This window comes from Aphelocoma coerulescens, chromosome 1 (assembly GCF_041296385.1).
Source record: "Aphelocoma coerulescens isolate FSJ_1873_10779 chromosome 1, UR_Acoe_1.0, whole genome shotgun sequence".
Taxonomy (NCBI): domain Eukaryota; kingdom Metazoa; phylum Chordata; class Aves; order Passeriformes; family Corvidae; genus Aphelocoma; species Aphelocoma coerulescens.
The window spans coordinates 55,955,415-55,969,170 of record NC_091013.1 but is presented as its reverse complement, the minus strand read 5'-3'; positions in this window follow the sequence as shown (position 1 = coordinate 55,969,170).

Below are 13,756 nucleotides of genomic sequence, written 5' to 3'. Positions count from 1 at the left end.
TGGATTGGTAAATATTCAGGGTGAAAAAGGGTTTTAAATTTCTAACCTTCATGGAATTGATTGATTCACAAATAAGTTGTGATAGTAGACTTGCATTACTGGAAATTTGAATCGACCCACTGGGAGTTTCTTTTTCAAGATGCAGAAGACATAATTTTATAGTCTTATACAGTCTCAAGACAGAAAATTATACAATCTGAAAATTAATTTCTTGGATGCAAACCTGAAAAGTTTAGCAAGTTTGATACTGCCTCTTTCATTATTACAAAAAATCCCCAGATAAAAAACATTGCAGCAAACACACAGGGAGAGGTTGTAATTTAAAAACGTGTTGGTTGCACTCTTTTATTAGCAAGAGATTGTTTGTCATCAAAAATGCTGGCCAGTTCATTTCCAGAAGCATGCAGGGTTAAGATTTTTCTACACAAGCACCTCAAGGATCTAAACTAGAAATTAGCACACTCTGACGTCTATCACAAGTCTATATACACATCAGTATTTCCAATAAATGTGAATAAATTGTAATATTTTGAGGTTTTTTATTCTACAATCTTCACCATTTTAAACATTTTGAGTGACTACCCAATGAGTCATTTATATATTATTTGATAAAATTCAAATGAGACTTATGTATTGATTAAGCGGTGTGACAAACTTCTGTAGAGTTAATATTGTGTATAGTACACAGATGTGTGACTTCATTAGTTTTAACACAGTTATTTGGAGAAAAAGCCAAGCCATACTCAGCATCCTAATGTAGCAGGAAACACAATTGCTTGCCCCAGTTTATTGTAAGAATTTATAACACAGAAAAATACAGGAAAAATAGCATCACAGAGGGATGGCACAGGAAAAGTTTATTTTTCATTGTTTAATCTCAGCATATTACAAAGAAAAAAAAAATACTTCAGTGGATTTAAGTATTCTTGTCTGCTTGCTGACACATTGTTGCTGCAACACAAAACATCCAGTGCAGTTAGTCATAACACATTAGGTTAAAGTCTTTTGATGTGAATGGCCTCACTGCTTCCCAGCACGATGTGTCTGCCATTATGAATATCAAATAGAAGCAGCTTTTGAGGACGGACATAGATATAGGGAGGCTATTTCATCATTATGGAGCAAGAAGCAATGAAAATTCTTGTGGTGCTAGCAAAAGTACTTCAAATTCACACAAATGATCAGAAGAATAAAGGACTGATTTTCTCTGGCTATTTTGCACTTCTACACTGTGCTAACCACAGTAGAAAAACATGGAGTTTTAGATTCTGACTAGTTTTTGAGTTGTTTGTAAATACATTTCCATTTATAGGATTTTCTCCACCAAATATTAGTTCTCCCATTCATATTTTTTATTTGTAATGAAGTCTTTTTAAACATAAAGAGGATTCTGTGAAGCAGCTTGTTTTAAAAAAAACCCTCCAATAATTGGAATCTGATAATCTAAAAAGAAATGAAGATCTTTAAGTTCCCTGAAATTCCACAGCCATTAAAAAGTCAGTTTGAGAAAGGGTAAAAGTCATTTAGACTTTTAAAAAAATGTATATGTCTATATCACTTCTCAAGGCTATTGTTAATGTGTTATAAAATGTCAGTCTTAATTTGTAAAATTCAGAGTAATGGCAAATCAGTGTCAAAAACCCTGCTTGACTGGGCATAATGTAAAAATAAGGTTTAGTTTTGAGGAAGTCTGTGTTTTGTCTTTTTCTTTTACTTTCATGTTTTTCTCTTTCCATAGCCACTTCTCATTAGCACAGAATATCTGCTGCAGAATGATTGGCAATACTAAAATTATATCTTGTACTTCACCTTTCCACCTAATTAATATTTTACTCATCGTGAAACTGTGTGTATTGAGAGAGCAAGTTTAGACCTCATTGGAAAAACAGGATTGTAATCCTTGGACTTAAAGAAGTTATTAATAGAACAGAAGAGGAATAGAACACTTATTTTGAGACCACAGATTACAGTTTTTAAATGCTAGTCATAAAAGTCTGTTGTGAAAGCTGGCATGCTGGGTAATTTAAGGAAATGTGATCATGTCACCTTTTTTTTTTTCTTTTGGTCAATAGTTACATGTTCTATTCCTTTTAAGACTTTTTTTTTTTTTTTTAATGGGACCGCAATCAAGAAAAGAATATATGCTCCTTAATTTCAGAATGTTGAGCAGAGAGAATATAGTCCTTTGCCATGCATTTTGTTTTTAATAGTCATGAATGTCCTTCTAATTTATTTCTGAATTGCAACAGTCCTCCAGAAGGGTCTAAATAAGAAAATAATCTGCTAAATCTAGTTCCCTTGGAAAAAAAAAAAAAAAAAAAAAAAAAAAAAAAAAGAAGATAATTTCTGAGAAAATTTTCAGTGGGATTTAATGAATCTCAGTGTCACATGTTCCAATGAGAGTGAAGAGATACTAGCAAGAAGTATATGGAATACACTGCTTTCTTTCACCTTTGCTTTTCATTCCATTTAAAACTGCCAAACTGAAAAAAAATTCTTACCAAATGATTGTTGTGCTAAGAGAAATACCAAATGAATGTAGAAGCAGAGTAAAAAGGGGCTGGAGGGGGATTTTTCTTATTCTTCATATTGTCAATCGGTATTTCATTTTTCATTTTCATAGCACTCAGTGTCTCTGATATTGAAGTGAATTGTGATTAGAAGTGCTAAACAATTTGAGAAAGCATATTTTGAAACTTCCATTCACAGAACAAGAAGAAACTTCTAGAATTATCATGGGAAGAAATATCCTTGTGCCGATTTCTGTTCTATAGTATGTGCATGGATTTTATACGTCAGAGATAAATATTCAGCCTGTGAAGTGCTTCTGCTACATGTCTTCTATGCTGAAAATCATGAGTTTATATTTTGAAGAATAAGACCTTAATAATTCATAGTAGATTTCCAGGCCCATGTCAAGTTTTGAGCCTTCAAAGTAATGTGAAGTCTAACAAAGAATAATAAAAAAAAATAGCAATATTTTATCATGACATGCACTTTATCTATATGATCACTATCATTCAGTTTTAACTATTAATGATAATCCTTCATGACTTGCTTTTAAACGATGTCTAGTACATTGCATAAATGTACTGTAATTTAGTCATAGCAATAATAAATTACAATGAAATATTTAGTAATTTTTCTGAGAAATTAAAAATGTCCAAAACTTATCTAATATTGAAAGTGAGGCTTATGGATCAGAATATCAGGAATTCTACAATAAATCTATGTACCACTGAAGACTTTAAAAATCTTCAAAACACGAATGCACTTACTTCAATAACCTAGATCATGATTTCACAAAATATTTCTAGTGATTAAATTCAATGAAGCTTGAATTTATTTTCTGCTGCTCTCCATGGGATTGGTACATGGCAAGAATAATAAAAAAAATGGCCTTAACTCTCCTTGAATTTTTTAGAATTAATTAATACAATGTCTTCAATACATTTAATGAAATCCTTGGGGATCTAAGTGCTATTTATTGTGGGACTATCAGTGGGATCATAGATCAGATCAAAGAGACACAGCCTGTCACAGACTTTTTTATATGCTCGTTTCACAGAGCTAAATGCTGATCTGAATGCTGTCTGCCTCAGCTGGTCAAATTAACTAAGGGAAGAAAATATTCATTAGCAATATTTTTGAAATTGATGCTTAAATGATTTTGCTTTACACTACCAAATGGCTGACTTACGTTAATGTACATTTTTTGTCAAGGAGCAGTCACAGACCTCCACATGAAGCACACCGTATGGGAAATAGCAGAAAAACAAAACTTAACTAAACTGAACCAAACCAAACAACTCTCCCCCACTGCCCAAAAAACCAAACAGAAAACTCCACAACCCAACAGCCTACCAGCCAAAATTTAAAAAAATTAACCAAGGTTTTAGACACTATTAGAATGAACCCCACATATTTTCCAATTAAAGAGCAAATCACATGCCAAAATGTAATCAATAATTCTTTAATATATTTCTCTCCTCCAATGAATTCTAGATTTTTACCTGCTGCAAGCAAGTTCTATACTGACTTCTAATACTAAGTTTGAGGGAGTAATCAAAGGACCAAAGCCAAGAAAAAAGCAACAGCTGCTGCAGAAGGTGAGTGAACAGCTAGTAATCATATTAATGACATTACTAATTTATGTGGTTGATAGAATTTAGAATAGGAGTAAGGACTCATCTGTCATCATTGTATCATCCATCATAACTATGGCGTCTTAAGTAATGTGCAGGCTGTCAACAGTTTTAGTTTGTTTTGTTGCTATTCCACTCAATTTGCTTGGGGATTTTTTTTAAGACTCAGGAAAATCAAACACCTCATGGTGGCAAACATGAATGTGGAATTTTTTTCTGTGGTAAAGGAGTAGATAAGATAAACACAAATAATGTTATTTTTAAAATCAAAAACCACAATAAAGCCATGTTCTTTTTCTTTCCCCCTTCAGCATGTATTTAATATTCTGTCCTTTGTATAGGTTCAGCTGAATTAAAGTAGGCATGTTTCTAAAGTGGCATGCTGGAAGAGACAGATGACTGTAGAACCATGGCTTCTGGCTTTGTAATGAAAAACACCAGCTCCAGTCCACAGTTTCCCACTGTTGTGGTGTAAGACAGTTTAAAGGGCAACACTCTGAGTTCTCCCCCTTTCTTTTATGCAATCCCATTCTGCCAATAAGGAAAAATGAAATATGAGCAGAGCCTTGGCCTTCATCAAAAACTGCCAGGACAGAGAGAGCTCCCTGGTCTTCCAGGCTCTGACTTTTAAAGGGACTGTGGCAATGCTCCCCATCCTCAGATTCTGCCCATGGTGCTGGGTCTTAAAAAGACAGTAAGGATTTTTGGGAGGGGGACAAAGACAGATATGGAATAAATAACATGTTGGGTTACCTACGACACCCATCAACTGACAACATTAATTTTTTGAAGTTTGAAATTTCCTTAAACTCTAAATTATCTATTTCTAATGTCAGTGTATTGTAGATATTTGGGTTGTTTTTCCATTCTAAGGTAGACTAGTTAAGTAGTTTCAGCATTTTCTTCTCAGTTAATATGTTTAAGCAAATGATTACTTTATTAAATATAGATGAACAGCTTGTTTAGCAGCTGTACAAGCTAAGTGGACAAAAAATGTTTGTTTTCTGGGGTAAAAAAGGAACACACAGTCAAATGATGCAGTGCATTGACTGATGACAATGTGGAAAATAATAGATTTTTATGCAACCTATTTTACTGTAGTGAGAGGTGTGATTCTGTGTCATCATTACTGATTTTCATTAATGAGGAAAATTGTCAAAATGTACTTTTGACACTATCCCTCCTAAAGTCATAACACCATTTTTCTGTATGAACAATTGTTTTTTCCTTTGAATATGTTCATTTCTTTTGCTGTCTAAGACCTGATTAGGCATTAGCCTCCATGGCTGAAAACAATAATATCTGTGAGAAAAAACTACCTTATTTCTTCTGTGTGGGTTGTGTGAAGTTTGAGTTTGTAAACGCAAACTCTGGGGACATCTTTTGACAGAGAAGGACTCTTATGCCTGAGCACTATAAAACAAAACTCAGTAAGGATGGTTATGAAAAAGCAAAGATCTGGGACACCATTCATCTGGTTCCTGCTGTAGCTGTAGCATTCAGTATCATTTTAAACTTCCAGATAGCTTACTTATGGCCATTATCATTCAGAATTTAGAGGAAAAAATCAGAATTCCCCCCTTGTTCCAAATTCTGACTCTTTCTTCCTATTTCATTTCAGTTCTTTGCTGAGGTAGGTTCACATCCACTCCTATTTTTAAAGGTGGGAGGAGGAGAAAAAATCAACTAAGAAATTAAATTACAGTACTGTGGATTTCATAGGACATAACTCAGGTGCTTTTTTAACATCATTGAAAACTCTTTATGAGCAGATCTTACTATTTTAACCTTTCTTTGTGCATTGTAGTTCTTCCACAACATTTAAAAAAAATAAATTAAAATGTTATACTTGTAAGACATTACAGAATGCTCTCAATTTTCATAATATTTCCTGCTTGTACTTTGAGAAATAGACTCTGCAAAACAGTGTTTCTGAGCTAGTCCTCCACGTCTGTCACTGGAGATGACTATACAGACCATAAAATATCAGAGTATCTCACTTTTACAGAGTAGTTGAATGGACTCCATAGATATGAAATTCAAGTCTGCTCCTGTAGAAAATGTTGTCACAAGTCACTTGTCTTCAGTTAACTATATCTTGAAACAATATCCTCTTTTATAAAGGAACCTTAATATAAGGAGTTTCCATAATGGAATGCCAAGTCTATTCTTAGAACTTTCCAGGCAAATGATTCTGCAACTTCTGTTTCTTATGTTTGTTTCTGAACCAGACTCATTTGTTCTTTTTAGTACACTTTTTGAACTTTCTTTGGAGTTCCTTCCCTGTTTGGTCAGGTCAATGGGATCCAGCCTTCTCTAACTGTGCAGATTACTCAGAATCATGGTAATGAGGACTGAGAGAAGGATAAAGAAATAATCTGACCAATTGAATTTTTTCCTGGGGTTATTTTATGTATTTTCTTATGACAATATTCTTCTGTTTCATTGGCTCCCAAGTAAATTTGAAACTTGTTCAACAGGTTCCTCCATCCTTAACTTTTTCAAAGAGTTACAGTTTGATATGTAGGAATAGGAAACACCTTGGGGTTTCAGACTTTTACTAAAAGTGATTCTCAGGGCTTCAACTATAACAGGTCAAGCAACAGTTGCTTAAACATCAGGGAATTGTGAGAAGCTTGAAACAGTTCATGTTAACACAATTCTAGACAAGTGCTGAGCATGTGCACTGTCAAGTACTTCAAAATAAAATAATAAAAATCTTCAAATATGTTTGCTTTTTTTCATTTAGTAAGCTCCTCAAAAATGACCAGATACGTTTAAAATCCAAATGTGATGTTCTCTTAGTCTAGATATGAAAATAACTTACATTAGGTGTATAGAAAACTCCAAGGTAAACAAAAAGAAATAAAAGAGTGTACATAAGAGAATTGTACATTTGATCTTTGCCGGACAGGCCTTGCTTCTCAGGTTTGACATAAGTTATTCATTAAACTTTGGCAGAAAACTCTGCACAGATCTCTTAATTCTTAAAAAGTTTTCCCATCCATCTTCCGCATAAGTAGTCTGTCTTCTTTCTCTTAGCACCCTTTCAGGGCTCAGTTAAATTCTTTATTAGCATGGCACCTCATTGGTTTTGAGAGACTTTGGGATATCTAAAACAACTGAAATGCTTCTTCAGGTGTGACACAGGATTTATTAAATTTTTTAGGGTTAATGGGTATAGGTTAGATACTCCACAGCATATAAATAGCACCAAATATGTTTATTTGGACTGATTACTTTGTAATAAATCCTTGCAGTATTCCTTTCTCTTCATTTGCCACTTTTTTATGGACATGTAATCTCTAAACCTTTTTTGCCATCAGATATCATCTGTTGTTTTGAAGCCAAACACAACTTCCACTATTTTTCAGGGACTTACATCTGCTCTAGTCACTCAAAGAAGTATAGTATATGACTGAAAAGGCAGAGATTATCTGACACATTTTCTCTTCAGTATATGAAATGGAAGTCAAAAAAGAATTGTTGCCATCAAGGTCAAACACACAATGTTGTGGTAAAAGAATCAAACACACAATGTTGTGGTAAAAGAACTAAAACCCATCTACAATCATTCTAACTGAAATATAAGTACCTATTATTATAAACTGTAAATAATTTTTTTTTCTTTTTAAATACAGTTAATTCTTTAAAATTAAAATATGATTTTATGAAACATCATAGCATTAATTTTTGAAAATAAGTGACATATATATTTGTTTGAAGAATATGTTTCACATTACCAAGGCAAGCTAAATCAACAGCTACAATCTAATTTCACAGTGGGTTTCCATTGGAGGGAAAAAAAGTGTGGAAAAATCTTCCATTTTTTTTTTAAATTATTTTTTTATTTTTATTTATTTATTTTAAGTGATTTAGATTTTGGAAATCCATTTAAAACTCTATGGTACTCTGAAAAACATGTAATTCCAGTCATAGTCTGAAAACCATGTAATTCCAGTTTTCATAGTTTTTCCATTCCTTCAAAAAGCTTATCTTCAGAAAGAATTATTAGCATTGGTTTTACCATTTTCATGTCTTAGGAAAAAAGGCTGTAAAGAAGCCTGATGGTGTGAAAGTTTTACGTGCTGTACATTGGCTTATAATGATGGATAAAATTAAATTCCTGTGTCATGACTACGACCTGCCTAAAACCCACTATAAATGCAGAATAAGAAGCAAAGAAATACTGTAACACACACTCTGTATCATCTGGAACATTTTGAGCCTGCATTTCCCTCCTTAGACAATGGCTGAGTCCCTAATTACAAAAAATGTGTACTAATATTTTCTATTATTTTGATACTATTATCGAAGCTTAACAAATAATGAATAACAATAATAATTGTGCCCCCAACAGTACATTCTTAGAAAGGAAAACAACACACTAAGCCAAAACAAGGACAATTATTTGAGAAGTGGCAGCAATAATAAAATCAGAAGGGAATTGACACATGAATATGCCTATAACAAGGGAAAATGCTTTTGGAAAAGAATGAGCCAGAAAAGGGGATGCAAGAAGCCAAGACATAAATAAATTAGAAACAGGAACTAAATGTTCTAGCTTGCTACCAAAACAGTTGTTAACTATTTTTGTTCCTTAGTGTTTTATATGACATTTTTCTGTTTCCCTCCAATTAATATTTCCTATAATATTATGAAATACATTCTTCATATAATTTTGTTTTTTATTGTCAAAGTAGGAGTGATCTCACTTCACAAGGTATCTAAAAGTTTGTTATTTAGTCTAAACTAATCTGTGGGAATACTTTAGAAACCAGAGTTTATACCTCTGCAAAAGAGTTGACCTCACCTAAGGACACAGAAAATCATGCTCTGTGTTTAAAATGAATTCTCTGTAAGCAACAATTGTTAAAATAAAATAGTTTTTTTTAAAGTCAAATTGTTATCTCAACATAAATGCTAATTTAACTTTCTAAACTTGAGTGCTGCTTTGTCAGCATTTATGTATGCCAACATTTTTCGTTCTAATTGCTGTTGGATGCTGATTAGTCATTTACAACAGCCTCATGTCTCCATTAAGGCTAATGGCAAATGACTGCATTGTTTCTTGCCAGCAGCAAGATGGAGAGAAAAGAAGGGAGTGTCCTCTAGCCCATATAATGCAGATTATAGCATGCAGACAAACTGCTCATTTGCAAGAAAAGTCAGCAGAAGACACTTCACAAGAACTGTCTCACCAGATTTGGAAGGATCATTGTTTCTTCAGGACTACAGAATATAGATTTATTCGATAGTCAATGCCCTAAAATGAAAGAACTAAACACTAGAATCCAGAAAGATATTTTTATTATTTAACCCTGATTATGCCTATATTTGAAGCAATTCTAAAAGTATTCCTCTTTTACACAGTGAATTCTTACTAATCTTGCCATGAAGTGGTAAGACCAATGTCTATTTCCTGCAATAAACCTACTATAACATACAGGTAATTTAAAAAGATAGATCTAATAAATGTTTACTATTAAAGGCAAACAATCATGGATATCTATGTACTGTTTCAATGCACAGATGTTATTGAAACTCCATTGACCTCATTGATATTTATGAAATTTTTCAAGGGGCTCCAAGGTAGGGCTTGCACTTCTATTTGAATACATTTCAGTGCAATGAATGCTTTTTGGGTGCACAAAGATGTCTTGATCTGCAAAGATTCATCTGAAAATTTATTGTGATGAATGAAAAGGCTAAGAATTAAAATATGTACATTTTTGAAGAAAACAGCAAAAGATGTTCAGACAACTTTTTTGGGGGGCTAATAAAGATGCTAGAAATACTAATAGAGGATAAATAAGATAGGAAACAAAAACTGTAAAGTTAGGTTATCAAGCAGTTTTGAAATCAAAGTCTATTTCTGATGTACTATATTCTTAAAATTATTTCTAACATTACAACTAAAATTTTTGTTGAATTCTGAATACATAATTTACATATTTATTACCATTTCATATCTAAACTAATACTGTTTTTCATCCAAATGCTTAGAAAAATCTACTGTCTTCTAATGTATTTTCCTTGCTTGTTTTTCAGCGCAAAAGAAAATTACAATTATGTTTAGTGTAAAGTTCCTATTATGTTCCTGTAGGATTAAAACCCCACACACAAAACAAAGTACCACGAAACAAAACCAACCTACCAAGTAAAAGAAACCCAACTAAACCCACAGACACTATAGCTAAGCACCTGTCAGCATTTATAACCACTTCGTTTGATGAAATTTGGCATTTAAATTTCTATCCCAGGGGAAGTTTGCACTTAAGTTTAAAAGCAAACCACTTCAGATGTTTTTGAATTACAGAACTGTCGAAATAAAATTCACAACAGATCCACCTATTTTCTGGAAATGAAAATTAATGACTGCAGGTTGCATATAGGCCTGTATGTGTCTTCAGTCAAATACTTCTTTATGCTTGTTTTATGTGAAAAGGGGAGATGTCCTCAGACCCTTTGTGTTTGATTACTCTGTTGGTGCCCCAGGAAAGCCGAGATCCTTGTGCCCAACCAGTCTGTCAGCATCCTGTTAAGGGGAGTCCACTGAACAGCTTCCTGAATGGAAGGGCAATCCGACTGCCTTACGCAGGGACACATGCCAACAGGGAGACCTCCTCATGGGTCTCCACACACTTATTCGAGCATGTCACCCTCTGTCGGTCACTGCTAGCACCCTTGATGGACTGGCATTAACAGTTTATGGAATAACACTCTTTATTAATAAAATTGTGACAGCTTAAGTTTCGAAGATTCCTGGTGGTAATATCTGACTGCAAAAACATATCCAAAGCAATACACTAACGATCTCTAATTGTTAACAAAAGTTAGCTTGAGATAATCATTCAGCACCCACAGAGTATGGCTCTTACCCAAGAGGGGACCCTATGGGAGAGAAGACAGGTTCAGTACATCAGCTGATGTCAGAATTTGCAATGGAGTCTTCCCTGACTTCTCCGCATTCTTAACTTACTTTTATACTATTTCTCTACATTTAGGTGGAACTTGAGTGATTCATCTTACTCATCAAGGGGCGACTGTACCTTGGAAGCAGATAATGTCAGCACTGTGTCTGAGATAACCTTGGGATGATGTGTGAACCAACACCTACAGGTAACCAAGGGAGGGTGTAAAGAAGATGGAGCTGGACACTTCTCAGCATGAAGAAGAGGGCAATGGAAACAAATCCAAGTGCAGGAAATTTTGTTTAAATTTCAAAAATTTTTTTTTTCCTGTTAGGGATGCCAAATGCTTGAAAATATCACCTGGAGAGTTTGTGCAGTCTCCATTCTTGAGGTATTCAAAACCAAGTGGACACAGCCCTGAGCCACCTATTCAAGTTCCCCCCACTATGAGAAGAGGGGTTAGGACTAGGAAATCTCCACAAACTGCCCCCAGCCTCTTTCATTCTGTGATTCCATAGATCTATGGAAATAGAGTAATAGTGTGTTGACTCCAGAATATTTTCCCACTGCAAATCCTCTTTTTTTCTGAAACCTAACATCAAAGTACTTGGATAGAGATCAATCAATGTAACAAACTCAATGCCTTCCTTGAAAATCAGTGAAATGTAGCATCTCAGGGAGAAGTAAAACATTCTTGCTATCTAAAAGAGAATGAGACAAGCAAAGTACTCCTAAAGTGAAAAGAAAATAAGGTTGTTCTGATTCAAATAAAACTGAACAACATGATGCTTCCTTCTTTGATGCTTGCTGGGTTTTTCAAACTGTTTTTGTGTTTTCATTCTGGATATATTTATACTGACACTATATTCTTTCTCAGGCAATACTTCAGAGAGATTAGAGGTAATGTAAACTCCTTTGGTCCAGAAAGCCATACATTTTCTTTTTATTTGAATATATATGATTTTCTGAATATTGGATTTTTTAGACTCAGAAAACTAGTTTTGACTTGAAGCTAAATTGCTGTAGAATCATATGTATTACAATTTGGCAGTTATTGTATTAATACAATTCTGTCTGAAATTATTTGCAATTATATTAAAATAGTTTGCTAATACTGATTATTCAATGATTTTGCTTAAAAATCTAACATGTATTTTTGAGGAAATAAGTATAGAGTAACTTGTCAGAGTGATATCAAATTTGGACATGGAATGCCTATAAATGTGATATTTCAGAGCCTTGCAGAGAAAATTGGAAACTTAGTATGCTTCTCACTCTTTAAATCCCAGAAGAGATAAACATTTCTTGCTCAATTAAGGTTCCTGCCATAGCAAAAAAAGACTTTTGTAGAATAAATTTGTTCAGTTGCTGTAATAGGTGGTTGTAATCGGATGTAGCTGAGAGTCAAATGTATTACCTAATTATGGCATGCAGATATTATTACATAGTGTTTATTATATGTTAGCTTATTTAATTTAAATGACAAAAGTTTAGCAAGGGCAAGGATTCCTCCATTTTCCCTTTTCTTCATAGTATATTAAAGCATTAGGCTATAATAAAGATTTAATAGTATTTTAATTTTTTTTTTCTCCAAAGATTAAGCTCTCTTTATCAGAAATACAATATGAAATTAGTTGAGTTCATTAATTGCCCTGAATATATCTCAGATAAAAGTATGCATTGTGAGGCAGAGCTCTCCTTTTTTCAGGTCAGAGTGTTTATTGGTACAAAATAATAATAAATTTAAATTTCACCATGTACATTAAAGAAAGCATTTACGAATTTCTACTTTAACCTGAGATCTACATGTATTTTTTTCACTTTCAAAATACAATTCCATTTGCATTTCATCCTTTTCAGAAGAATATTTACAATGAATATGAAAAAAGCGAAGTTATGTTCCATTAATTTAATTACATTAATAACAAGTATTTATTAGTAGTAAAAGTCTTTTTCCTAAAGTAATGAATATGTATTAAGCTACAGCTATTTATACCCCACTAAAGCTACTTTGATTTTATGTGAAATTAGGAGCTAGGATACATTCTGGGTTTTGCTGTGGGTGGTGCCAGTATTTGAGATATCCTCCTTTTTTTTCTTTTAACTTACAATAAATGTAACACAAGAAACATAATAAAGAACAGCACTAAAAACTTGGTTTGCAAGTCCTTTACTTCCAAAGCCATCCTCCTCAAGGAGTTACCTTATTTTACCAATATATTGGTCAATATGTTTGTATGATTTAGACAGTATGTATTTTCTGATGAAGGTCCCTGAGATGCATCCCTTGCCTTAAAATATTTGTTTCTCTTTTCCCTCTGTACATATTGTTCTATCAATTAAAGTATTATTCTTAATATTATTAAATATTATTAATTAAAGATAATTCTTTGCTTATCTAAACTTCAATCTATTGTGTAACTTTGCTAGTATGATCTGGGGTTCTTAGAGAAACCTTTGAGAGAAATAGATTAAAATTGATAATGTTTTTTGAAAAATAAACAAAATCATACTAGCAAGTGAGTATAACAAAGCATGTAATTGACTGAAACATATAGACCTAGAGATATGCTCTCATCAACACTTGATTTAAGATGTGTATTTCATGTGTAATGAAATAATGCTAAGCATCATTTAGTATATGTTTATATACTCCATATACACATAAAAACATAGCAACTCTAATGTTGCTTCAGA